This window comes from Micropterus dolomieu, linkage group LG22 (assembly GCF_021292245.1).
Source record: "Micropterus dolomieu isolate WLL.071019.BEF.003 ecotype Adirondacks linkage group LG22, ASM2129224v1, whole genome shotgun sequence".
In the NCBI taxonomy this organism is placed as follows: domain Eukaryota; kingdom Metazoa; phylum Chordata; class Actinopteri; order Centrarchiformes; family Centrarchidae; genus Micropterus; species Micropterus dolomieu.
This window is the reverse complement of record NC_060171.1, coordinates 16,688,042-16,693,101: the sequence shown is the minus strand read 5'-3', so window position 1 is coordinate 16,693,101 and position 5,060 is coordinate 16,688,042. Positions and strand designations below refer to the sequence as shown.

At 39.4% G+C, this 5,060-nt stretch overlaps 1 long non-coding RNA gene across 1 annotated transcript in view; it reads right to left on the bottom strand.

Annotated features, from left to right (window-relative positions):
- Positions 1-2,351, bottom strand: part of LOC123961325 — a 5,884-nt gene extending 3,533 nt beyond the window's left edge. The window contains exon 1 of the long non-coding RNA XR_006822712.1: positions 2,203-2,351. This is a non-coding gene — a long non-coding RNA (uncharacterized LOC123961325). The remainder of the gene's footprint in view (positions 1-2,202) is intronic.
- Between the last annotated feature and the right edge of the window lie 2,709 nt (positions 2,352-5,060).

Here is a 5,060-nt window from a genome sequence, read left to right as displayed (position 1 = left end):
TCACAAAAAAAGTATACATTTTTTATACACTTTGCTCCAATCTCTAAATGAAACCATTTGAAAAGTTTATGGCGGAATCACTCTTTGGTGGAACTGTTAACAACTAAATTACATTTTTTTATAAAAAAAATAGAAAAATAATGAGTAACTACAGCTGTCAAATGAATATAGTGAATTAAAAGGTTCAGTATTGCCCTCTGAAATGTAGCTTGTGGAGTATAAAATTACATAAAGTGGAAAAAAGTACAAGAACCTCTAACTGTAAGTACAGTACAGTACTTGAGTAAATATATATACTTTATTTTCCACCATTGTGAAAGACTGTGAAGTTTCTTGGTTACTCCCTGGATCTATCAAAGGTAATCAGCTGAGTAAATACAGCAGAAGAAGGGCAGACAGACAAACTGTCCATGCAAGACATAATAGTATGGCTGAAGTCACACTGATTGATCATTCTGGCTGTCTCCACACCAAATCCTCTCATGAAAATTGGCATCAGTGTTGAGAAAAATCTGCTGAGCACTGAGTGGAGTGTTTATTCAGCTTTAATACAGGGCGGGGAGGCCGCAGGATTGAGAGAAGAAAAGGAGCCAAGCACTTTTTTCTCTGCAGAAATGTGGCCCGTCACATTACGAGTGTAGAGCAAAGTTTCCTTATTAAGACAGAGGGTTTGGATGGACGAGTGTTACATTTCACTCTAGACAGCTTAAATCCCAGGAGACACTGCAGATCAGTTCCAGTCTGCAGCCCAGTCGGAGACAGACAGTTCCCCTGTTCCGCAGCTCATTCTCAACACTGTTTCAGGCATGAACAAAACTGAGAAAAAAGACTTGGAGAACTTGAAGATTTTGGAAGAGCGGGTGTTGGAGTCAGAAGATATCATTTAGTAGATATTCCTAGTGTTACTTGTGGAGCTGTCCAAAATTAGCACCCAAGGTGCAAGTCTCAGCTCAGACCCAATATAGCCCTGCTGACTGAGAAATACTGTGCCTTCCTTACATGACGGCTAAAGGAGCTGCTGTGCCGTCATTGGAGAAATGGACAGCAAGCACTGTCACTCAGCCGAGGATGGACACTCTGACGGGGACTGCAATTAACTCACATACTTCACATAAAGCACCACCCACCTGTTAGCTGAAAATGGGTGAATTCTGTCTGCTGTTGCATTGCATAATGGCCTGAATGTGGGAGACTTCCTGTAATTTGATACTCAAAATATACTCTCACGACATTTGGCTGCACGGTTCAAGCCTAGAGTATGTGAACCAACTTTTTTTGTTGTAATTTTACATAGAAAGCACGTTTTTGATTTCATCTAATCCACCCCACTCCGTCTCATGGGACTTACATCTATAATTATCTGTGAAATCAACAACTACATCATTTAGAGCAATATTACTCTAACCCATTAGATTTTAACTTTGTGAAATCACATAAACACATAGATCATATAAACATTAACCAGTTCTGAGTTACCAAAGCACAGGAGTAATCTCTACAGACTCTGTTTACTATACCCATTAAACCACAGACTGCACAGTGGGTAGGTTATAGAGCCAGCATGTTAGGAGATCCCCACTGATGACCTAAAATAGTCATGTGTTCCAGACCTGAGTAAAAGGCTCTTTTAGATCCATCAGCTGCTGTCTCCCAGGTTTATGTTAGGGAGCACTGATTCTCAGAGCAGGCAGAGGGGCGGTATGTGAGTATGAGGTTCCTTTAAACACGATGGCCTTAGTAAAAACCAAGTCACTGCTAATATTCCTTTGTGTTTCTTTCTTTCAGGCTTTTCAGAGCATTTAATTGAATACAATTGTCTTGTACAAAGTCCATACACTACACGCACACTTTACACTGGCCACATCCCTGGAACATCAAGTACCTCACTGAAGGAAACTTGGATAATGATGGACATAATAGATGGTTCAGTCTTTTTTCCCCCGAAATCTGAAATTTCTGAGAGGTGTTTGTAATTTCTCCTCTGCAGTTTGTTAAGTGCCTTCTACCTTCTCGCTGCCATGCTATCTTTGGGTCTGGGCTATGTGACACTTCCTGACAAAATGGACTGAAGCCAAACATTAACAGAGTTTCAACCCATGAACAATGCTGGGTTTTACTGTTTTAACAGCTTGGGCAAGCTGTACTATGACATGCTGTGTATATCAATCACTCTCAACGTAATTGTAACCACAAAACACTTACTTCTGTAAGCTTTCATGAAAATCCTGAAGAACGGGATGTTGTGCTTGGAAAGCAGCTGAAAACGACAAGAAATGAGAACATCTCTCACATTGCTCAAAGACCTGAGACGGACCTGTGAAATAAAGACACTGTCAGATTGAAATATTGTCTATGACAAAAATGAAAGTATCAGTAGCATGCTTTGGACAAATGACCCAGCCCAAAACCCAAAAGCCTTTCCTGTTCTGCATTTTTTCCAAACCTCACTTCCTCCTCCATCACTCTCTAGAAGTGGAGAAAACTGGCTTAGGGCAGTTTCCCTCTCTAATGCTGTAAAAGATCACGATGCCCTCTAAATCTGTTTTATAATTTTAGCCTTTCCAGAATTGGGTTCCAAATAAAAATAGACTGACCAAATTCAGTTCACATACAGGTTTCTTTCAATAGTGAGATGTATGCCTGTTCTTTCATATATATAAAGATTTCACCATTGTTCAGTGTAGTAGTATAACATTAAAGGTATTTCCCCAAAAGTCAAATGATGAAACTAATAAACACTGAAATTTCAAGGGGTATTATTAAAATGCTGTAAGTGGCTACATAGCTCTTCAGTGTGACAACTCTCAGTTTCACTGAGGCTGTTCTTAGCTGAAGCCATGACTCTATTCCTGCACAGTCTCACTTCTGAGTATACATTAATGCCTGTTATTCACACTGTAAAATATATAAACATATCAGCCAAGTGCATTTGTTGTTGTTCTGCCATGGCTTATTTACCATAATATAGATTAGTGATGAAACAATGAAAATGGAAAATATAAATGGAGAGTTGACCCAATGTCATTTGGTTTAGCCACAGGCTAACATGCCTTCATTTTTCAGAACTTGAGCGTGTAACAAAGTCTAAACTAAATGGCTGCCAGGCTATGTGTATTAGGCATGGCACAACTCACAGTGACTGCAAAACAAAAATTCCAACACAGCAAATAGAAGTCATTTAGGATGCCAGAGATGCATACTGTTGATGCTAAGGTTTACTGTATGTTTCAAGGAAGTAGTAGATGGGCTCTCCCAGTTAAACACATGACTTCAGTTTCCCCACTCCACTGTGTGGCTTGACCTTTCTTGAAACCAAAACACTCAACCAACCAAATATGGTGTTTGACGACGTGCATTGTGCTGACCACCTCTAACTATCCTTTACACTCTGCCCCCATATTGTTGCAGACAAAGAAAGAAGATCAACTTCAGAGTGAAATAAGTTTTGTATCACCTGAGGAAAAGAGGCCAAGCTCCAGTTTCAATCATTTCAAAATTTTCAAAAGTGGCAGACCAGCATATGTTAGACGAGCTACTTCTTCGTCTTTTTTGCCTTGGTGAAGCACTTTATAACATGGGTTATAAAAGGTTCTCTACAAATAAAGATTATTATTATTACAAAGGTTTTAGCTGTGTAACTCAGGGTGCAAAATGAATGGGAACCAAAACATCTAAATGGGAGTCACTGCATACTTCAGGGTCTGTCTGTGAACCAGAAGGGGGAAAAAAAGCACATCCACTATGTCCATATTTGGTCTGGTTACCTTTGCCAATCCTTCCACTACAACATATTTCTCAAAACACTTCACTCCACTGACCCCTCTGACAGAACTATGAAGGACAATATTGACATCTGCTGGAAAGAATGCAGGATGACGTTTGTCGACTAGATGAAAAAGGACAACACAATCTTAACGGTACTGGTTGTTTGAAACTCTTTATTTTTGGTGAATACAAAAAATACTTTTGTGACCAGATAAATATCATACATACAGCTTCAAATCATAAAACTAATGCAGTCTGTTAAAGAAAGCACAACACCTATTCATAACAGAGCTAGTAACTTTTTCTAATTCAGTTAATACTTGCACAGATCAGTTAGACAATATATTTTAAGGTAATTCTTACATTTACTGATAAAAACGTATTTTTAGTGGTTAGACAATGAAACAAGGAGGCGATTCGGTCCTACATTTAAGAGGGACATAATGACTGCAACAATTCCTCGACTTCAGAAAAAAATTGCCACATGCTCATGGAATGCAGTCTAGTGTTAGTCTTCCGATATGGTCTCTAAATCCTAAGGTATCCACAGATGCCCTTTGATATTAGCATTATAACACTGTAGGCAAATAGGCCACCAGCAAAGGCATTGTATTGTATGGCAAAGAACTAGGTGACAGTTTATTAAGACCCCGATGGGGAACAGACTGGCATAATGTTCTGATCCAGAGAGGACAAGGCTCAGGCTCCCACCCAGCCTGATCTTGAGCTGCTCGCAGGGCAGACTCAAGTAAGGCACTAGTACAAAATGCAGACCAGACACTGGCATGGACAGACTGAGGAGATGAACTACTTAAAATTTCCAATATATTATTCATTAACATACTAATGAAAATCATTTTTTCCTTGTTTCCTCAATCAGAGCTCAAAGCCTTCTAGTTTTTAAGGAGAATGTCCTACATTTAATATAATGGAAGCTTTAAATTGCCTTCGTCAGTGCTGTAAGTTTATCAGTGCAGAACGTATGCTTGTTTCATTCAATTCAAGAGCCAAAAGCCAAATATCATTGCACACAACCAGTCTTTCAACCATTAACAGCGCAGAGTCTCATTATTATCTTGCTAGGATATTCAGTGTAATGTATTGCTATAGACAGCCAGTCTAAACTGAGAATGCCTTTACTATGACAGGGCAGTGGCTGGTGGAGAATAACTGTATATATGTGTATGTGTGTGTATATGTGTGTGTGTGTGTGTGTGTGTGTGTGTGTGTGTGTGTGTGTGTGCGCGTGCAATACAGTGGATACCTGAACAAAATCTGGCCAGTGTTTTATGGGG